The sequence below is a fragment of the Peromyscus maniculatus genome, chromosome 6 (genome assembly GCF_049852395.1).
Source record: "Peromyscus maniculatus bairdii isolate BWxNUB_F1_BW_parent chromosome 6, HU_Pman_BW_mat_3.1, whole genome shotgun sequence".
In the NCBI taxonomy this organism is placed as follows: Eukaryota; Metazoa; Chordata; class Mammalia; order Rodentia; family Cricetidae; genus Peromyscus; species Peromyscus maniculatus.
The window spans coordinates 48,612,651-48,636,443 of NC_134857.1; the positions used below are offsets into that span (position 1 = coordinate 48,612,651).

Consider the following 23,793-nt stretch of genomic DNA (forward strand, 5'->3'; position numbering starts at 1 on the left):
AAATTATTTTAATATCTTTGAAATGATAGTTCATCTTACTGTCAACTTAAAATCACCAGACAGCAGTTGAGCACTGATGTCTTGTCTATTCAGTGGTGGGCTTAGTTGTTATTTTGGCCACATAAAGTGTCAATTAGCCCTCCACTGGCTATCAAGAAGTGTTCTAAGAACGATTTGAAGAAGGGAAATGCACCCTTGCTCTAGTGTACTAACACATTAGATAATAATTAAGAAAGTCCCTTTAAGTTCAGCACTCCAGAGCTGGCAACAAGACCAGGAACTCAAGCTCATTCCAGGCTCATGGCAGATTCAAGGGCAGGTTGGTCCACCTGAAACCTTGTGTCAAAAACAAAGCCTGCATGAAATGTACTAAATGATTGTCAAAACATGGGCAGGGCAGGGAAGAGAAAGACTAGGAATGCCCTAATGCAAGGATGCCTTAGAAATACTATCTTCAAAATTTGGTTTCCATTACTATATAATTGTACATGTTTTTGAAGTACAACTTAATGTTTCCATAATTGTATGTATTTATGGATTATGATTGTGATTTGTATCTTTGTGTACACACACCCATTGCGTAGTATAATGTGAAGTTTCACAAATACTTCTGATGACAGAATGCTATTTTGAACAAAGATGTGGACACCAATATCTGTAAGTTCAAAGATTGGAAGAATCCTTGTCTGATGTGAAGGAGTTTTAGAAATGCTCTAATCAGTTGCTTCTCTCTTGTGTCTTTTTATATCTGTGCAGGAATGATATATAATAACAAAAATTTCGGTTTGAAAGAGCTCTTTTAATAACCATAAAATTGGAATAAGAGTATTATGAAAATAATTTAACTAACAGCTACTTATATTTAGAATTATATACTTCTTATACTTGAGCTTAGAATTGTGCATTACAATCAATGACATCATAGATTTTAGTGTCTATATCATATTTTTTACTGTTTTATCATTTGATCTTACTGTTGTGACCTGCCATGTTCAGCTCAGATTAATGTCTCTTGTTCTAACTGACAAGAAGATGTTGTTCAACTAATGCTAAGTATATTGGAAATTATAAACATTAAAGGGAGCTGCTCTGATATTGGAGTAGATCATGATGTTTTTAGAAACTAGCAAAGTATCCTTTATAAAAATAAAATAACCTAATAATTTTTCAAATAAAACAAAGTTAATTTTCTTCTGACAGGTGAAAGAGGCCATTGCCATATTAACCTCTGCTGTTATATATGTAGGTTATCTCTAACTATGTTAAACCAGGAGTTGAGTCCCTCTGTTTAACACTTCTTAAAGTACAAGTTAACATCCTGCCTTTATCTAATTGCTATCAAAGACATTAGCCTATTTGCCTCTAGCATGATTCAATTGTATGAGGTCATACAGCCTGACTATAATAACTTAAAGTGCTTCACTTGGTGATAAGAAAATATATTAAAATGCTCTCAGGTTCATTAGTTATTGCCTAAGGTCAGACTTATGGTTAGTCCATTTACTAAAGTTTGTTGTCAAAGCAATAAGCTGAACTCACATTTGTAAATCTTTCAATATAAGAAGCATAGTAAGTTCCTAACTTGTATTTTAATCTCTCTTTCCCAAAGCTGATTATTCTCATTTCTGTCACTTGTTAGAGGGGTTTGAGATAGATTTAATGTTATCTTGTCACTTAAGAATATGGAAAAGATTACTTTCTTTAGTTTTAATTCAGGTGAATTTTTAAAACTTTTAGCAGAAAACAATTGATAGAAATAATAAGGCATTGAGTCATTTCATTTTGACCTTGATTTCAAATCTTTCTGTCGTCTTTCCTAAATGACCAGATGAGAGCAGGCCCCTCCAAGCCCACCCTCTGTGTCCCTCACGAGCATGTGTGGCTTCATTAGGCTGTTCAACCCCCTGGTGTGGATCCCTCGTCCCCGGAGATCCTCTCAACATCTGGCATCCACTGTGATCTCTATATATGTAGACTTAATCTTTTCATTGACATTTTACAAAGAAAAGAATGTGGGACAAATTAAGAAAATGTATAGAACAATATGAAATAGTTATAGTGTATTTTCAAATTTTTAGAAGAAATAAACTAACAGATAAATAAGTACTTCAAATTACTGTATTTTATAACAATATAATAGATATGGTATCTAAGATATATCTACTTTTGTTATATAAGAAATTGTTCTTAGGAAGTTGATCTGTAGCAAACTTTACTGTTTTTAAATTAATAGATAAAAATTCTTAAGATAATTTGATAGCAAATTAAAGGAAGAGATTGATATCTTATTAAATTTCTGAAAGATAATGAAGTTAAGTTTCTGAATTGCAGAATATTGAGATAGTTATACTAAAGTGAATGTCTTTTTTTGGTTTTTCAAGACAGGGTTTCTCTGTGTAGCTTTGTGCCTTTCTTGGATCTCGCTCTGTAGACCAGTCTGGCCTCGAACTCACAAAGTTCCGCCTGCCTTTACCTCCCAAGTGCTGGGATTAAAGGCATGCACTACCACTGACTGGCTAAAGTGAATGTCTTATCAAAAAAAAATTCATGAACCTGTTCTGCCAGAAAAAAATTAAAGGGAAGTATTGAAAAACTGTTATTGAATTACAATGAAAATAGTGCTATAGCTTTTTAAGTAAGAAAATCTATTTTACTACCCTAATTTTTTTTCAAAATTGTATTTGAAAACTTAATTATTTCCATTTACTTCTTAAAATTGTCCCTAGTACTTTTGCACCAGTATCCTATGCAGACAAAAAACAAAATAAACAAAACTCAATGTCATAATGGGAGGTTGTTGAGATTGTTCTTTTTTGTTTTGTTTTGTTTTTTCGTGGATAGAGTTATTCCATGTATAACTATTTGATATTTTTATTAGGAGAAACTGAATGGTATTTGTTAAATAAGGTATACATGTCCAACTACATTGGATAGATTGTGTTGAAACTAAAAATAGGACGAAAAATTCAAGACTAGAAAGAATAAATCATTCTTGAGATAGATTGAAAAAATAAGGGTGGAATGGATGCCTTGATTTAAGTGATAAGATTTTTGTGATTGTTTAGTTGCGTCAGTCTTGTAGTATTCTCTCTATAACTGGAACGTAATTCTAAAGGAATTGCAGTGCGTTGTGCTGGTGCCTGCTTAGCAAATAGCAGAGGCCGTGACAGGCCTACCAAGCAGCAAGAACTGTGCCTCGACTATGTCCTTGTTGGCTTTTGTACTCAGAAGAATCGCTGAAGTGAATGGTGTTTTGCAGATGAGGAAACCGAGACGTGGGAAGGAGAATAATTTTCCCATAATTACATTTGTACTAGAGCCGGGGTTCTAACACAGCTTGTGTACTCCATGCCTATGTTGTTTGTGTTTTAATAGAGTGTCTCCGAGTCCATTTCTTAAAGAGTAAACTTAGTTCTTTTATTTCCCATACCAGAGATTCAACCCAGGGCCTCCTACATGCAAGGCAAGCTCTCTACCACTGAGCTACATTCCTCACTAAATTTGATTCCAAATGACAGCTGACAGAGAATATTTCTATTTTCACAAAGCTCACTAGTCATTAAGTCAACAGATATTTAGTGAATACTTACTAAATACATATCACCAACTTAAGCATAAGTGGGCATTTTATAATCTTTCATTGCAAAAGATTCTCTTTAAAATTTAATTCTGTGAATGCCTTCAGCAATATACACAGAATCTTAATTTATCATAGTACATATATTTTTTTTCACAGAAAGCAATGTCTTTGTGAATTATTCATGCAACATTTGGATCCTGCCTTTGTGCACACTGCCCCCAGTCACTCAAGAAGTACAGGTAATAGAAATGTGTTTTAATCACAGCCGAAGTTAAGGATCAGCACGCGACTGCCATTTGGTCACATTTTATCCCACAGGGTAGTTTTAAAAGTAAACTTGTATTGGACTGAAATCACACTCGTTTGTTTCTAGTGTGTAAGGTCACTATGGTGCTGCAGAATCAAGTGGTCACAACAGAACTTGTGCCTTACACAGCCGGAACTACTGTCTTGCCCTTTGCAGAAAAAGTTTGCTCACCTCTGGCTTAGATCAGCATCAGAAAGTAGTTCTAATACCAAAATAAAATGATGTGTACATATATACACATGTGTGTACATATATACACATGTGTGTACAGAAAAAATCATGCAGAATGAAAAGAATTTTGGAAATTTTCTTTCTTTTTGTGACATCTGTACCAACCATATTCTTTTTGCCTAGCTTCTTTGCCCTGGATATTGAATATTAAACGTATATCCCTGATAATATATCTAGAGATACAGTTAGAGCTTAAATTTATGTTATAAATTGGTATCCTTTCTCGGAATTAGCACTTAACCTTGATTTTATATGTGTCTCATAGTCACATACTTGGGAAATTAGGTTTCTCTTGAATCAGGATAGACCAGTAATTCTCAAAACCATGTAGACAAAGTCTGGGATGCAGAACAGTAATTTTGTTTTTAACAAGTACTTAGCTGATATGCAGCTCTTGGTCTGGGACCACTGTGGTAGACCTTGCTGACAATCAAAAGGTAGCAGAGACATTGAAAGTAAGTGCTCACTGATTTAGCCTGAGCTTTGAAAATGCATCACCTTTTTCCAGAGGGTCCTGGGAGCCACTAAAGTACTAAGAATTCTTTAGTGGAGGTGCTCAATTTATACATTATAGCTTAGCATATGGAATACTCAAAGGCCAGCCCATATTTTGGTGCTTACTTGCAACTATGGTAAACCTGTTAGTGGAAACCCTTTGTGCAATAATAATTAACCGTTTTTTTTTTTTTGGGGGGGGGGGGGCCGTGATTCGAGACAGGGTTTCTCTGTGTAGCTTTGCACCTTTCCTGGAACTCACTTGGTGGCCCAGGCTGGCCTCAAAATCACAGAGATCCTCCTGGCTCTGCCTCCCGAGTGCTGGGATTAAAGGCATGCTCCACTATCGCCCGGCTATTATTAACCTATTTAATGGTGACAACAAGGGTGAAATTTCTCAGCAGGTAAAGGTGCTCATTGTCAAGCTTGAGGGCCTGAGTTCTACCCAGGAGAAGGAGAAAACTAACTCCAAAAAGTTGTCCTCTGACCTCCGCTAGCTTTCCATGACTTGGCATGACTATGCACATGCACACAAAAAGCAAACAAGTAAATAAATAGATAAGTGTAATTCAAGAATTTAAGGGAATGGATAGGCCTCTGTAAAATCAACAGCAAAAACTCCATAAGGTGGTTCAATACAATTATATAACAGCTAAGAACTATGAGGAATACAAGAGTGTCCACAAAGAGCATTTCAAGTGAAACAAATAGAAGAATTGGCCCTTGGGGAAAACAGAGAAAGATTTTATTAGGTGGGATGAAAAGGCAAAACACAAAATGGAATATATACTACAGAAATGTATAATAGTGTAGTTAAAGAATGTAAGTACTATACAGTGAAAATGGAAAGGGTAGAAGGATGAAATGATTATGACTTTTTATTACTTTTTAAAAGACCTCAGTTCACATACTGGTCTTTCTGTTTCCTGGTTAAATAAGGTTGGTTGTATCATCTAACTTCACTGAGCTTCAGTTATTCAAGTGAAAAATGAAGAAAGCAAGCACCTCTCACGGGATGTGTAAGTACTGAGTGTATGAAAGCACCCTGAGAAGCTCATCTGGGTGTTAGCTCAACACTTATGGAAACAGAATCATCCACTGGACTGTGGAAGGAAGTAGTGTGAAAGGCTTCCATTGTCAGGACTCAGGGAACCAACATTTGTTAGGGGAAAGAAGTAATGAATGCTGTCTTTGCTGAATTATTAAGTTTATCAGCTTCCTGTGTTTGCTATTTTGTTTCAGTTCTGAGGTTTGGCCTTTAAATTTCCATTCATTTATACTGTTTAGACTTTTGAGGTTTTCATTTGTCAGAATTGTGAGCTCTTGGGTATTACTAACACAAATATTGATGTGTAGCTTCAGCCTATTAGGTATCATTGGAAATCAGAAAATCAATAAACTTAATAGCTGTTCATTACCCAGTTGATGCATTTGCAGGACTCTGTTGAGTACTGTCAGTGAATAATCAATTCAGTCAACATCTATTACCAGATCACTGCCAGAACTTTTGTATAATACACTATTTTATTTATGACTTTATATAGCTACTACAGCACTTTTTATGAGGCAGTCTTTGTCTTGTGGGATTCGTGTTGCTTATGACTGTGGTCACTGGAAGCACCTGTCATGCTGAAGTTAACCCTCACTTGACATGAGAATGGCTCGAGCTCTTACAGCAGCTGCCGCTGTAGGACTGATTTTGGGTAGCAATTCACTGAGCATGCTGACTGACAGTTAAGGGTCCCTACTGTGTGCTAAATAGGAATACTCCTTTTTCTTACTTCTGTATTATATCACCTAGTGGGTCAAAGCATACACTACTGTAATCTACAAAGTATTAAATACTGTATGTTCAGAGTTTAAGTAAACTATTGTACATTATAAAAATTCAAAGGGGGCTTAATAGGAGTTGGCATTTGAGCAAACCTTTGCAGAAAGAAACCTCAAGTCAGGAAGACTAGGTGATAGGCATCTAGCCTGAGTGAAGAACTCAAGAACTGTAAACAGAATTCCATTTTAGGGTTTCTCATGGTGTTTACGCTAAATGAATTTTTTGGAGAGGGTAAATTCCAAGCTAAGAGTTAAAGAAAAAATAAAGTGTTGTGTAGATTAAAAATAGGAAGATCTGCTGATAAAGAAAGCAGCATAGATGAAACCTGGAACATGGTTTCTTCAAGAGTTAGGAATGGAATGAAGTTCAGCATGGCTGAAACTAAGAAACAGTGTGTTCCATGGATGGAGTCCTTACACAGTCACTAACAAGCTCTCTTTCAGCTATCTCAGGGCAATGTGTACTGCCACAGGACTGTCCACAGAGCAGACTTTTATAGCTGCTATTAGGAATGTCCGTTGTTCTAAAGGAAAAGGCACTCATGGCAACATCCTTGGGGGAGAAAGCACTTGAGGGAAATAGTGATCTTCGTGTATGAAATCAATTGTGAGAGCTCCTGTTTTATGGTGAGATTACAATTGGGTTCTGTGGACTAAAACAGAAAGTCAGGAAGGAGCGTTTCAACAGTGCTTTAAATTTCTTTTTCGTTTTGTTTTGCTTTTGTGTGAAATATCATGTCTGTGTTGTCTGTGATGACCTTGAGTTTGTGTGCTCGGTCAGTTGGGCCTCAGCTGACTGAGAGGCTAGGGTAGCAGGCTTAGGGCCTCACATCTAGCTTTCAAATTTCAACCAAAAGCTCTTTATATAAGAGTTATTATTCTATCTTAGCTTTTAGTTGAGTACGCTAAATGTTATTGTAGGTTTTTCTTTTGGAAAAACACTTTATTATTTTTTCAGTAAGGAATTTTAGATAGTTTGGACTTTGCTTCTGGAAGCTTAGTCAGTGTCGAATCTGCAATCAGCAGATTATGCATGGCTCTAGTCAACTGGTGCAGTGTGTTAGGTCAGGGCTCTATGTCCCACCCCATCCTATTTGTTTCCTTATCCTTGGTTTCTCAAGAGTTTTAGTAATTTATTTATTTTTATCTTACTGCATTGGTGTTTTGCCTGCATGCATGTCTGTTTGAGGGTGTGAGATCTTAGAGTTACAGACAGTTGTGAGCTGCCATGTGGGTGCTGGGGATTGAACCCGGGTCCTCTGGAAGAGCAACTGGTGCTGTAACCACTGAGCCCTCTCCCCAGCACTGTTTCTCAAACTTTTATTTCTCGGTTTTTCATCCCTTGAAGAGGGGAGGGTCTGTGCGTGTCACATTTGCCTTTCTGCTCTCTTCCTCTATTTATCCCCTAGTCTCGTTTTCCTTACTGAACTACCCGTAATATATATCATGCTACATAGTATATGTATTATTGTAGTACAATATGTATTTGCTGAATAAATGTCACTGTTTACCTTATGAATATGATTTGTACATTTCAGATATGTTATATTGACAGATATAAACATAAATAATTTAATATTTATGTTACCCTTTCTTTTATGGATCAATTATATATATTAAATATATCAAATTATATATGTATATATAGATATAATTTTTCACTTATTTTACTCCATTGACCCTACAGAACAGGTTAGAATAAAACCATCAGATGATACTTTCAGTGTCTGTTATCAGTGTTTTCATTTGCTTTTAATAGAGATTAGGTTGAACTATGTCCCTGTAGACTCTATAATATAAAGAATACTTTTGAAATAAACTCAGATGATTTCTTGGAAGAAGTAACTACAGTGAGAGCCTACTAATTGTTTTCTAGCTCTGTATTACTCTGTAGGTAATAACATGATCAATTAGCTAGCATATACCTCAGTCATGTTTATCTAGCTACCCTGGTACCCCTCAAAAATTACTATTTATTGCTATGCACCATACTTTTTTCCTTTTCGTGCTGCATTAAGAAAGCTATTCATTTTGCAAAATTAATATAAGAAAATAGCAGTATGGTACCAAATACCCTACACCAAAAATAATATCTATTACATTATATTTTACATAGTGTTGTTTTGGTGTGTAGGGGGGGGTTGGTTGTTGTTTTTGGTACCACCTAATAACTGGTATGCTTGTCAAATTCTTTAGTGAGTACTTAGGGGAAATGATTTTGATTATTCTGTGGCACATGATTCACATTTGACTCTTTCAAATAATGATACTCTTCCTTGGTTATAATAAATAAAGCTTGTCCTGAGAATTAGAAATAGCTGTCCTCAAGTAATTCTACTACTACTAGCTGACTAGTTTTTCTTTCATTTCTTTCAAGTAGACATGTTAAGCCATCCATTGTGTGACAGTATTCCTAGGGAGACATGAACAATAGTCTATTAACCACAGATAGGGAACTGACAACAACTGTTGTCGGACCAAAGTAGGGATACTATCAAAATCCAACTCAGTGAACCAATGAGTTTTATTGGGGTTACTTACAGGAGTATAGGTAAGGGGCCACTTACAGGAAGAGAAATGGCTCAAAGTCAACTGAATGACCAAAAAACCTACCCCTGATGTGTGGTGGTTCTTGAAAGCTGGAAACCTTGGAGTTTGCTGCATAACTTGCAGGCAATTTGACTAACTGGAGAGTATCTCAACAAGTCAGCTCAGTTGGTCTGAGATTTCTGCAAGCAACTAGGCTAGCCCCTGCCTGTTCTTTAGTGGATCAAGTGGTCTGAGAGTCTTCTAGAAACTCTCCTTGTCTAAGAGAGTGTACCAGCAGTCCTTACTGCTTATGTGTGCTGAGGAAGGAGACTAATATATCTGGTCAGTTTCAGGGACTTCCTAAGGCTTTTGAGTTGATAATTCCTAAGCTTAATGAACTTCCCTGCAGGATGGAAGGTTTTGTGTCAGAGGAAATTGCTACACAATACCTTTCAATCTAGTGTCTTTCTCCTAAAGAAAAGAAGTGTTGCTTTACCCATCATGCTTTTCCAAATATAACTTACCTTAATACACTTAATAAAGCTGCTTGCTTTTGTTAAAATCACCAATATTTTTTCTGTTTTGCTAAACCTAGTGAATTTTTTTTAATATTCTGCCTTCCAGCAACATTCAAACTACTTCATGTGTTTTTCCAGCAGTCTTAGCCCTTTTTTTCTCCAGTTGTCTTTGTTAGCTAAAACTCAGACCTCTGCTTTTCTGCTCTCCTCCTCAAGTATATTTGTGATGTTCATCATATGCTTTACCTGTCCCTATTTCTACTTCCAAGTTATTTCTTTAGGTTAAGCTTTCTCTGAACTCAGACTTGAGAGACTTTCTTTTTGTTGTTGTTGTTGTTTAACAACAGGTGTCTCATCTTCAAAACTGAACTTTGAACTCTACCCTCTTTCTCATTTAAGTGACCATTATCTGTGGCTTTGAAAAGAAGTAATCTTAGTTACTGTTCTATTGCTGTGAAGACATGCTATGACCAAGGCAGCTCCTGTAAAAGAAAACATTTAATTGGTTTCAGAGAGTTAGTCCATGATCATCTTAGCAGGTGACAGGCAGGCAAGCATGGGCTGGGGTTCATATCCTAACCCAAAGGCAGGAAGACACATACACAGAGAGAGAGAGACAGGGACAGACAGAGACAGAGACTGCAAAGCCAACCCCCAGTGATACCCTCTCCAACAAGGCCACACCTCTTTTAACAAGGCCACACCTCCTCCAACAAGGCCAAACGTGTTAATCCTACCTAAACAGTCCGCCAACTGGGAACCAGATATTCAAATATATGAGCCTATGGGGACCATTCTCATTCAAACCACCACAGTAAGGGTATGGAGTTTGAATTTTATTCTAGATGTGACAGGAAGCCAATTGTAAGTAATAAATTGAATTTATGGGCTGGGAGAGAAAAAAATTAAGGCTATGGTAGATGAATCTAGACCAGAGCTAATGATTTAGGGGTCATCAGGTGTATAGTTTAAAGGTCATAAAATTTAGATGGTATGAATTATGAGTCACCTAGAGAGTACATATACAAAGGAGTGAGCCTTGATATATCTTCAGGTTTACAGGATCCAGTATGGGAAAATGAGGCATCTCAGGCTGTAAGGAGAAGGGAAACCAAGCATGTACCCTGTCATGAACTAATGGAAACAGATGCAGACCCACAGCCAAACATTAGGCGGTGTTCGGGGAAGCCTGCAGAAGAGGGAGGAAGGATTGTAGGAGCCAGAAGGTCAAGGACATCACAAGAAAACTCACACAATTAACTAACCTGGGTTCACAGGGGTTCACAGAGACTGAACCAACAACCAGGGAGCCTGCATGGGACTGACCTAGGCACTCTGCATCTATGTTACAGTTGTGTGGATTGGTCCTCTTGTGGGATTCCTAACAACGGGAACATGGCCTGTCTCCGACTCTTTTACTGGCTTTTGAGACCCTACCACTCATACTGGGTCACCTTGCCCAGCCTTAACACATAGGGAGGTGCTTATCTTACGGCAACTTGATATGCCATGTTTTGTTGATACCCAGGGAAGACCTACCCTTTCCTAAACAAAAATGTAGGAGGAGGGCATTGGGGAGTGGGAACAGAGGAAGGAGGGAAAACTGAGACCAGAATGTAAAATAAATAAATTTCTTAAAAAAAAAAAAAAAGGAAGATGTTCTAATAGTGAGAATGGAAGAAATAGAAATATAACCCTTTTCTGCAAAGGTCATCATTAAGTACTTTCAAAAACAATGAACAATGAACCAGTAACATTTAGATATGTGCTCTAGAAATTCTTTCTTTTCCCAGTATTTTACAAGAGAAAGAGATACTTTAAAGTTTTCTTTCCCAATAAAGAATAATTCTTTGGCCATATAGTTTGTCTCTTCAAGAATTCATTTCCTCACCGGGCGGTGGTGGTGCACGCCTTTAATCCCAGCACTCGGGAGGCAGAGCCAGGCGGATCTCTGTGAGTTCGAGGCCAGCCTGGGCTGCCAAGTGAGTTCCAGGAAAGGCGCAAAACTACACAGAGAAACCCTGTCTTGAAAAACCAAAAAAAAAAAAGAATTCATTTCCTCATTTCAGCATGTACACTGGCTTTCTTGTGAGTGTTTCCTATGACACAGACACTATTCTCTCTAGGCCTTAAACCAGGTTGTTTAGACCCCACACCACTTTATACTGGCCTGACCCATTGCAATTTGTGCAAAATTTCAGTGCAGTTGATCACTTCTTTTCCTTGGTCAGGTCTGTTTGAGCCTACAGCTGGGCAGTGTCTCTGGATAAAGAGACACAAAGACCGAGTGTGTTCCCTCAGCAGTCATCAGGAGATTCCTCCTTTCTGCTGTTACACACATTTGAACAAAGACCCTTTGTTGTCGGTAGTTTTTGTGAAGGTGTGTAGTATACAAAACTGTGGGGTTGGGGCAGCAGGCAAACACCAAAACTCACCTTCTAAATCCATTTCAGAGCAGTTTGGTCAAATGGCTTTCTGGCATGTTGGACAGTAATTGCTCCCAGGGACTTGTTTTACTGTCTGGATAATCGCTGTCTCATTGCTTCTGGATTATTGACCCTCTGTCCATCTGGCTGCCAGGATCAAGCCCTGAGTCAGCTGGTAAAACCTCTTCTTGAAATGTTTAAAATTAATTGTGGGTTTGCAGTGGTTTCATTGTCAATTTTTTTTAGTATCTACCCTGTAATATGATAGTTTGTGGTAATTAAATGAATTTGAGAATACTGGAGTACATCATGCATGTATGTGTATATGGACATCCATATGTATATGAACACATAGATTTTAGAGTTATGGATCGGTTGTTATCCTATACTTGTCACTGTTTCTTCCTCAATTAGAGGGGCATGCTCATCCAGGCTAAGTGGTGCTTCCTTACTGCCCACTCAGGGTCCCACCAATGGATACCTGCACCTAAGAAGTGTGCAAGGTTTCCACTTATGTGGGCTCATTACAGATTTCTGCTGACACTTTGAGATACTCACAGAGTGACTGCCGCTAACACTACTGCCTTGTCCTCTGCAAAGATCAAGTGTCATCGGAACACCAGTTATGTATCAGCGTGTCATAGGAATCCTGAACAGTCAAATGTGGAGAGTATTAGTAAATTGCTCACAAATTCCGCTGCTGCGCTCTGAAATCATGCCCTAGAGCTCTTGTCTTCCCACACTCCTTCCCAGCAGTTGTACCTGGGAGGCTCAGAGCTGTTGAAAAGACTGCTCACCTCCCACCTTCCTTAAACTGCCCTACTTGCTCTCATCTACAGCCCTCGTCCTAGACTATTCCCCCATTTGACCACCATGGTCATTTCCTCCAGATCTATCAATCCTAAAAGCCCTGCTCTTGTCTATGGAAAAGCAAACTCATCTCTGCTAAAGGGTCACCTGCCTCCCCTAGTCCAGAGGGTCACACATAGTAACAATATCCTAACTCAGAAGAATGGAGCTTTCAATGGGAAATTTTGAGTAGCAATACAATTAATTGTGAAACTCAGACTTAGAACAAACTTTCCATAATTTAATCCAAATATAATTCACCTGTAAATAGAGCAGAACTTCCTTGTTATTTGAAAAATATTATTGGCGAAAGCAAATTAATGGTCAGTATTGATAATACTTCATTCCTGAAGCCAATTTCCCCCACAGACAATGAAGAAGGACTGGGATGGTTCTCATTTCCCATCTTCCGGTCCCTCTTCCTTATACCCTGCCCCTTATCGGATCTGAATGGCACGATGTATGCCTCAGTTTATTCTGGCTACTGTGAGTTTGGTCATGCTTTCTTTACTGATGTCATAATGTATTATAAATAGCTTAAATTATAGAAAATTTTCTCCATTTTTATAAAGGATGTGATCATTACTGATCTAGAATTTTCAACCAAAAAGTTTCCTACTCTTTGTCTTATTTTTTAATTGAAAATAATTTGGCAATTTTGCCAAAATGTGTTAATTTAAAAAAAATCCAGCTATGCATACAATTCATATGAATGGTTTATCATAATATACTTATAGCATCATCGAGGAGATTCAAGTTTACCTAAAGTTATCAACAATAAACTGAAGGAAATGAGACTCATTCTCCTTGAATCAGTTGATTCGTTGTTTTCAACATGGAAAAACAGCCCACGATATCAGGACTTATTGTACAAAAAGCTCCATAAATAATACTTAAGATGTGTACAATAGCTTAGAGGTACATTTAAAATAATTTTTTAAACTTCATAACTCAATGATAGGAAGATAAGGAATATGATTTTAACATGAACAAATGATTTGAACATACATTTCAGTTACCAAGTGCCAATAATTGTATGAAAAAATTAAGTATCATTAATCATCCAGAAAGTACCCATTTAAAACAGCAATAAGATCTCAGTGTCTACCAATTAAAATACTACAAAATCCAACCAGATGTGGAAGAGCTTGAACAACTATTTCATACACTGTTGGTGGCAATGTAAAGTGACACAGCTGTTTTTTGAAGTGGTTTGGCAGTTTAGGTGATAGTGCAAGGAACTGAATCCAGGGCCTCAGACCTTAATTAAACTCTCTACTATTGAACTACATCCACATCCAACTTGCCAGTTCAACATACAGACCATAGAATCCATCCACTCTAATGCTAAGGTAATATTCACTAGCAAGAGAAGCAAAGCACATAAAAATGTCCTTACAGGACACTGAGGTGTCTCGGGAGGGCTACAGTGCTTGCCACGCATATCTGATGACCCGAGTTCAGTCCCTGTAGCCCAGATAGAAAGAAAGAACTACCTCTGAAAACTTGTTCTCTTACCTCCACACATACACTATGACATAAACATCAGACACATAATCATAAGCTTAAAAGTCCTTAGGAAAGTTTGTCCATGAATATTATGTTAACTGGATTACACAAACCAGAAACAGCTTATATCCACTGATGAATAAACAAATGGAAAAATTATAGTTATCAATATTCTAGAATTCTGCCATCACCAAAAGAACATACTAAAACGTATAAAAAAACAGTGTGGTTTTATCTCAAAAGCATGCTCAGTGGACGAATCAGATGTGCCGTTTATGTCCAGTTCTAGAGCCTGCAGAATCTAGTGGCCATGAGCAAGTCTGTGACGACTCAGGTCAAGATAGGGAGGGAGAGACTGGAGAGAAGCAGGGACATTTTTGGTGACAGTGGAGACCCTGTATATCTTGATCCTGGTGATACCCAGGTTAGCTTTTGCCAGAGTGGGAGATGACAGGATGATGAGCAAGTGTAGAGACTTCCTGTCCATAAAGTGTCTTTCCATCTGTCAGAGCGTTTGATCCCCACAGTTGTAACTTGGGGAAATAAATAATATCCCCCATTTGGAAATTTAATCTATATTTCAGTCTTTTGTTTCATTGACATGATTCCGCTACTACACTAAGTGATTCCTTAGTCTTTGCATCTCTGCTATTTCATGGTGAATACTTATGATTATATGTGGTTATTTATATACTTTGAAGTTTTATACACAACTTTGGTCTCTCAAACAGAGAGAGGAGGATGGTAACAAATGAAAGAACATGTTGTTTTCCCCTTAAACAGAGTATTTGGCTATAATGTAATACAGCATTTTAAAAGAAATACTAGAAATAAATACTGAAAATTACAGCTTTAAAATAAGCTTCATTAAGGCCTAACTTGACATTGTAACTGTTCCCCCTAAATTTCGAGGTCCAAATATACCATGTTTATATAAAAATAAAATGTATTAGAACTCATAGCTTTTTACCGACTGCTTTGAAGTTCAAATACAAATTCATTAAGTACCCACTTCTGATATAAAGATGTCCCAGATATTAGCTTGTCCTTATCCTCACTGCTCTTGATCCAGATAAGACTTTTTTATTTATTCAAAATGAAAGCAAAGAACTGGTCAGGAAGGGAAATATAAGACAAAATCCAGCCACCATCATCTCCTGTCTGTCTTTACAGTGCAAATGTTTATTTCGGTCAGCTCTTGGGTATGCTTCCCATTGCCTGCTCCGGCCTCTGCAGTGCTGGGGAACACTGCAGCTGTGTGGTTCAAAGCTGAGCCGGCTGACACCAATGCCAGCACTCCAACAGCTCCCCAGTAAATGTTCCTTCGTTAACCCGAGTGCATGCAGAGCCTAACTTGCCAACAGAGACAAGACGAAGGCCTTGCTGCAAGAATCAGGCCGGCTGGAAACTGTTTTGTTGTCTTCTTTGCACCTGAGAGTAAACATCACTAGTGCAGGGGGTAGGGGGGAACACATGTGTCCTGTTGCCTCATCAGGGACAGAAAGTTACATGCATGTGTTTCTGTGTAGGCTCAATGTTTCTTCTGGAAAACATGTCTTTTTGTTTTATCACGAGCTCCTAATAATCCACAACTTCTCCTTTACAAAATAAGGCTCTGGAGTTACTATATAGACTTACCAACATACCTTTGGATAAATGAATCTTTTAGTCTTCTATTACTCTTTACCTCTCTCTTGTTGGTTTTCAAGCTCTATATTTTTTTAAATGAATGTTTAGGGTTGGAGGTATAGCTCAGTGGACAAGAGCTTGCCTGTCATATGCAAAGCCCTGGATTTGATCCTCAGCACCACAAAAATAAATAAGTAATAAACAGATTCTAACCTAAGACAGTTATCCTAAGCAGTGAACCTAAAGATCTTGACACTTTAGTTATACTGTTTTGAGTAGTTGTTCATGTAATGTTTGACCAGCCATTATTAATACTCCTGTTTTCCCTAATTTGTTATGAAAAGTGCAACTTTGATACAATAATGTACTGCATTTTTATCTTAAATCACAAAGATATCTTTATATTTGAACCTAAATGTCAGTATGAATTTATGAGATCTTACTTTTATATGAATACCTGTATTTTATAATGTATGTGATATATGTCTGTGTTTATTATAGCTATATTTGACTACACTTACATATACCAAGATTTATATTAAGGCAATTGAAAAACAGGCATAGTCACTCATGGATATTAGTTATATATAAAGGTTATTGAGGATGCAAAGATATAAAAGATAGAAGAACCTAGTAATTGCCTTTAAGATCAGAGCACAAAGCATTAGTTTGGATTTTACAAGGCCAGCCAGCAACAAAAGAGCAGTAATTTATGAGCTCAGCGTAAAAGAATAGCATAATTGCATTAAAAATTAATGCTAATGAACACTAAAATGGGGAAGGTGGTTATGATGAAAGTTTGTATTCATCTTCCCTGGTTTGAATGATGGCTAGTGGCTTGATTAATGGCTTAATTTCTATCAATTAGCGGGGAAAAATCTCCTGTGAGACAAGGGTAAATTGAGCATTGAATTACATATCTTGCTTTTGTGTGCTAAGAAAAAAGAGCTGCGTATCTCTGATATTAGCCACAGTGACAAATGTGGTGTGCCCCGAGATGTCTGCACCAGCTCTCCTGACAGGCGGGCTGTGTGTGGTTATAGGGTGTTGGAGATGGCTGGCAGACAGCATTCATTCTGAGTTCCTTAGAAACATTCAGCTCTCCCATCTACAGAATTTTAATTAGAGTCAATAACAATTCTGGAATTAAAATGGACAGCAGACAGTAAATGCAGGTTCCTCATTCTGATCTACTAATCTGGGTTCTTCAAGTTCCATGCCTTTCTATTTTACCTCGTTAAATAGGGAACTCCAGCAGCTCTAGTTCTACTGGAACGATTATTTATCATTGCAGTAAAATAGACTTGACTACCCAGGTTTACCATATCTTGAACAAGCATAAACTAACAGTCTTTATAGTTGGACTGTGTAGCAGCTAAATTCATAGAAATTGTGATTTTTATTCTAACAGCCGTTGTTGCACAGTAAATAAAGAACTCTGAAGTGAAAATTTTTCCTGGTTATTTGTAGACTTAAGTGGGAAATGCTAGGTTTTCAGAAACTGTTTTGTTGTTGTTGTTCATTATAAGGGTTTTAAGAATATGGCATAATAATTCCTTCACAAATGTTAAGTGTAGAAGATTCTGAAAATATACTTCTGTAATCCATGTCAAGATAATGTCAGAAGAACAAGACCGTGTATACATCTCTTCTACAAGTAGAGCTATGTTATATTTTGCTATATGCATAAGTATTAGAATGCAGAACAAGTACAATCCCATATATATTTGTTATTTCTAGTAAATGGTTGGAGTAAAGGGAAATATATTGCTTGGTGTAGGAAGGGTAAATAATTCATTTTAGAAACAATGACTAGGCCGGGCGGTGGTGGCACACACCTTTAATCCCAGCACTCGAGAGGCAGAGGCAGGCGGATCTTTGTGAGTTCAAGGCCAGCCTGGTCTACAGAGCGAGATCCAGGAAAGGCACAAAGCTACACAGAGAAACCCTGTCTCAAAAAACCAAAAGAAACAAACAAACAATGACTAGATCACAGGTCAGGGATTGGATCCCAGTTCTACCACCATGTAGCCACATGACCTTGGTTGAGTTACTTCAGATTCTCATCTTGCAGTGAGAATGGTAATGTTACCCCAGCAGTTATGATGGGTAAATAAAGTAGTGTGTGAAGTAGTTAGCCTAAGGTGTCTTTTTTGTTGTTTGTTTGTTTTGTTTGTTTGTTTTTTCGAGACAGGGTTTCTCTGTGTAGCTTTGCACCTGTCCTGGAACTCACTTGGTAGCCTAGGCTGGCCTCGAACTCACAGAGGTCCGCCTGGCTCTGCCTCCCGAGTGCTGGGATTAAAGGCGTGCGCCACCACCGCCCGGCTATCCTAAGGTGTCTTAAATCTAACCTTCTGTTGCTACCAGAATAGTGCATATGGCCATTTCAATGAAAACAGCCCCCATTGTGTCTCCCACTAGAAAGGCATCATAGATAATAAGCGGAACAAAGATTTTATGCCTTAGACTATAGCAGATTTTCTTGATCTTGAGGTAGATCATGCCATAGGAAATAACAAAACCCCCTCTATCTCCAAGTATTGGATCCTGGCAGCTGTGACAATGGAGTAGCCTCCCCATTCACCCCACTGCCCTTGTCCCCTGTGTGTACCTTCTTGGGGATGTGCCCAGGGCTGCCCTCCAGTGCTCCTAGTCTCTCTTCCTGCCATACCACAAGTGCACACCACAGGATGAGTGAACCAAAGGCAATTAGAGCCTGGTTGGATTCAAAGCAGGTTGGCAGCCTCGGCATCTTTAGTACTATAGCTGAATGCACAGAGCATATTACTGTAGCAGTACTCATCTACTGAGTGCGTTTAGTGGTCTACAAACCTTGCACTGAGCACAGGTGTATCACTTTCTCATGTCATCATGAAAAGTGATGAAGTGTCAGTGTGTCAGGGCGTTCTTCCCTGTTTCCCCCATCTGACATAGCTCCCCTGGCTCCTTCCTGACCCTCCACCTTGCTCTATTTTTCTTGGTATCATGAGGCACTCTATTTTTTTTTTTTTTTTTTTTTTTTTTGGTCTCCCCGTTTGTCTCTCTGTGAGAGGAACATTCAGTTTCTAAATCCAAGTATGCAGAGCAATGGTTGTTGTGTGAAATGTGCTCAAATACTTGAAAGGAAGCAGAGGGGTGGAATCTCTCACTCTTCCTAAGGTATGTAGCCCATTCTTACCCCATAGCACAAGAGAGCTGAGACCCGCACAGCTGCACCGTTTGCCGAAGGCTCCAACATCTCGTAAGTGGCGGGGAGAGTTGAACACAGGCAGTCTAAACCCACAACTCCTAAAACTGTCTCTAAGTGGCTGAAGAGATAGACGGGTCAGCGGTTAAAAGCACTGGCGGGTCTTCAGGAGGACCTGGTGCAATTCCCAGCATTCACATGGAGACAACAACTCTCTGTAACTCCAGTGCCAGGGAATCCAGTGCCCTCATCTGGACTCCATGGATACCGCTCACTCATTCGTGTGCACAGACATACATGCAGGCAAACACCAGTATAAAAATACTTAAACACTTCAAAACATTAGATTTTTTAAGTTAAAAAATTATAATTTGTCACTTGCCCAAGATTTTATTTCTAATATTTTTAATGCCCTTTAATTTTCAGTTATCCAACAAATGTATTGTTCACTAAACAATACAGCACCCTCCACTAAGCTCTGAAGGTAATACAGAGGTATGTTGTCTCCTAACTCGGGAGACAGAGCTGCCACTAACAGAGATTGTGACCAGTGTGAGGCAGCATATGCCAGGTGAATTATGAAAGAAGCCTCTGTTCGCACCAGTGGCAAGAGACAGCATCATCACAACATAGGCATTAGGCACCGTCTTAAATGACATGGAGAATACAGAAGCATGAAAACTTTCTAGATAAGAGGAGCTGAGGGAGGATTGTGTTTTTATGAAATACAGTGCTGATGCCCAAGTCACTTGTAGTTTTTATAATGTTTAACTGAAATTCTTCTTTGCTAGTGTAGTCATGCTGAAATTCTTTATCTTACATAACCCACTATAATGAGCAGGTTAATATGAGGTGAGCCTCTGCTGGCCCCCATCTGAGCACTGCTCTTGAGGGCCCTCTGCTCCCCTTAGGACTCAGTGTTCAGAGTGGCAGCTTCCAGAAACCCTCTAGAGAAGGCCTTTCCCACCTAAGGAGGTTTCTGATTTTTCAAGTTCTTTGTGGACATAATTTCTGGAGATTTGTTTCCAGGAATATGTTTTATGAACACTCTTTAAATGTTAAGATTGGATAGGTTTCTAATGTATGCTTTTTAAAAGAAACATTGAAGATATATTGGTTTGGGTAATAGATATGTGCATAAAAATATATTCAATGGTGAAAGTATAAAATCCACTGTGAAGCTTACCAGTTTCCATTCTAAGTGGCTACTATAACTATATAGAATTTCATTGCATTGTATAGTCTTTGGTTCTGGTTAATTCTGGTATGGGTTTTTTTGCAACTTTTTATAACAGTTTATATGAAGAAAAAAGATAAATTGTTTTAAAAAGGAAAGAAATAACTGTGTTAAATTTTATGTTCATTAAAAAATTTGCTTAATAATTTTAAAATTCTAATTTCATTTGTCTACAAGCTTTATTTATTAATCAACTTTACTATTCAAGTATGTTTTCTTTTTCCTTATTCTTGTAAAGCACTTGGAAACAAATGTACAGAGATTGTTGTTTTATTTAAAACTGTGTGTTCATGGATGTTTTCTATTCTTGGTTAATATCTGAGTCAATTTAATCTGAAAATAGGGTAATCTTTTGTATTATTCATAGATTTGTAGCAGTACTGTTAGTATATAAATGTTTTTTTTTTCCTGGAACAATATCATATCAAATAACTCAATAACCTAGACCAACTGACCCAAATTCTTTGTTAACATAAAATGCTTTTTAACTTTGGATAGGTTCATAAAATATTAATAACTGGAAGGAACCAGTTGAAGATGTGCTCTTTGCATGTGTTTAAGATAATCTTTGAAACACCAGTTGGCCTTATCCCAATGTGACATCTTGGGCAATAGTGCCATCTGCCGTTCCTAGCCTGGTATTGCTATTACAGGAGACTTCCACCCCCCCCCCACTGTTTCTGTTTGCAATCAAAAATTTAAATATAGACTAAAATTTTATATTTTCAAATAAAATGAATATTTTCATTATATTTCATCCACTTTATTTTACAATTTAAATTTTTATTTATTAATTAGTGATATTCTAAAAGAAAACTTTGAATGCTATTATAACATGAAATCATCAACTTCAAATATGAGAGCTTATTTTTTTTAATAAAATCAATAGCAAAAGCATTTTGTTTATTTTATCACAAAAATATAAAAATTACTTGTTTGTTTTGTTTTTTGAGACATAGTTTTTTTGTGTAGCTCTTGCTGTCCTAGAACTAACTCTTTACACCAGGCTGGCCTTGAACTCACTGAGATCTGTCCACCTGCCTCTGCCTCCCAAGTGCTGGGATTAAATGCGTGCACCACCATCACCCAGCAAAAATTACTTTCTACAAAATTAGTTGATACTGATATTTGTGTTTCAAAATGACTTTCTGATTCGTGTGTGTGTGTGTGTGTGTGTGTGTGTGTGTGTGTGTGTTTATAATGCATCTCTTCCATGACATCTGATCAACAAAGAATTCATTGTACTTAACAAAGACATACTTGTAGAAATCACCAAGTGCTAATGTATATGTTTCCTTCCTGTTCCCCATGTTCAGGTATTTATTCTTCTAGTAAGTTTTGTCCTCCATGCTGACAATTGAATTCAGGGAGGGCCAAACTCTGTCCCTGAGCTATAGCTCCTGACCTTCCTCTCCCAGCCTGCCTTTTGGTTTGGAGTCAGAGGCTCACTCTGTTACTCAAGCCAGCCTTGCACTCACTCCTCAGCCCAGTCAAGCCTTGAACTCACAATATTCCTTCCTCATCCCCCCAAGTAGCTAGGATCACAGGTCTGTACCACAATGCGAGGCTGCCAATAATTTTTGTCTTTCTTTCTTTTTGGCTGGTAAGATGCTTTACATGCATTCATGTAAACATTTCAAGAAGTAACTGATTTAAGGCATATTTTGTTCATCTTAAATTGATGCAGAATTTTTTAATGGGATGTAACAAAGAACCTGAACTCAGAATGGCATGATATATGTTATTGGTGTGTTTCAGTCTGTTTCCTAAAGCTGCAAGGTTAAGCTCAAGGCTTATATTTGTAGGCACTGATACTAGAATTTTGAATATGGAGCAATTTAAAATATTTTATGGTTATTGTTTTCAGATAATATAGAGTGGAGCTATTATTATAAAGCAGAAATTTTACATCTGAGTATCATTGTTGCTGAGTTGGGGCTCAGCATTAGAAGAAGATGAAGCTGTGAAGTTTGTTTTCACATTGTAGATCAGGCAAGCTGGCTTTCTCCCTCTGTCCTGTCACCTTGTTAGTCCTGAGGGGGTTCTTTCTTAAAGGACAAGGATAATGTTCCATTTTCTCTAATCTTCCTTCTCTCTTTTATAATTTCTACAGTGCTATTTTAATAAGCATACTGGCCCTTTGGCTGGGTTCTGTGATGCCACATTTATTTGTATTATGCACTGGTTGTGTTTCCAAATTTAAAGCTACAAATACCACAAGCTTTAGAGATCAGTACTGTTTCTCAGTTCACCTCTGACATTTAATACTAATGATGTGCTTTGCAAATCTAAATGAGAGAATATGTTAGACAGTTAGAGAAAAATCCAAGAGACCCAGCAGCTGACACATAGGAGACATCATCCTGAAGTCAGAAATAAGGGCCTCTTACTGCGAATTTGTGGTAGTAAATAATTCTGGTAAATCCTGGATTCAAAAAAAAAATGTTGTTTGCAAGGAGACATTAAAGTTGGTACCCATTTTTGTTATTTTTTTCTGCTATAGCTTTCTTCCTATGTATATAATCTTAAAAAATACACATTAGTTGGGGATGCATTAATATTAATACATTAGCTAGACAAAGAATCTCTCATTTCATATGCTCAGTACATCACATAATTAAAATCTAGAGAACCTTTTATACTAAAGCAAAGAGGGCTATTTGCTGTTCTGTAACACTGTGACAGTGTGTGGATTTATACAGGAAAATGTGTTCTTCCAAAAAGGGGGAAGTTGGCTGCATTCCACACACAGCTTCTCAGCGAGGAGACTGGGCTCAGAAGGGGAGGTGGTCTTCCCCTTGAATAAATGGATGCTTGCACGGGACTATACAACTATAGTCTGTGATTGGCCAAAAGTTGAGACAGGTTTTTATGACAATATCAGTTTTTATTGTTGGCCTTTTCCTTTTGTCTTCCATGTGTTTCCCTCTGTAACAGCATCTGAGCATTTGGGCCAGGGCTGCCAGAATGCAAAAGCTGCTTTCATGCAGATCCTCTAATTAAGCCCAGCCATTATCCATAAAGTCTAAATCCCAAAAAGTTGAGCTGCTTTAACTGAGTATGCAGTGGCCTCTGGTTCAGCCATGTGTTGCTACCACTGTCGAGCGCAAGTTTCCCCAGCAAGCATGTCATTCCTTGTCTAGCTAATGTGTGGGGGACAAAACCACAAAACTAAGTAAGAAGTGATAACTGAAGGTTGCTGCTTTGGAAATGCTAACTGTGAAAGAAAGCCATTTTAATAACTCAGCCATCGATGGAGCCTTCATAAAAACATGGTCAAACTGTAAGTCAGGTAACTGTGCAGCTGTAAAATGGAGTAGAGAAAGCTCTAAGCTGTGCTGAGTTGTAGTGAAGACACGAAGTCAAGAGGGATGTAGTATACTAGTGTCACACAGTAAGAGGAGACGTAAATGCTTATGGTTTTCTAAATCATGGAGGCTAAATCCAACCCTAATACAAATCATTA

The 23,793-nt window shown here is 37.8% G+C and overlaps 1 protein-coding gene across 1 annotated transcript in view; it reads left to right on the forward strand.

Moving 5' to 3' along the window:
- Rsrc1 (arginine and serine rich coiled-coil 1) overlaps positions 1-23,793 on the forward strand; it is a 327,279-nt gene that overhangs the window by 293,459 nt on the left and 10,027 nt on the right. The window lies entirely within an intron of this gene.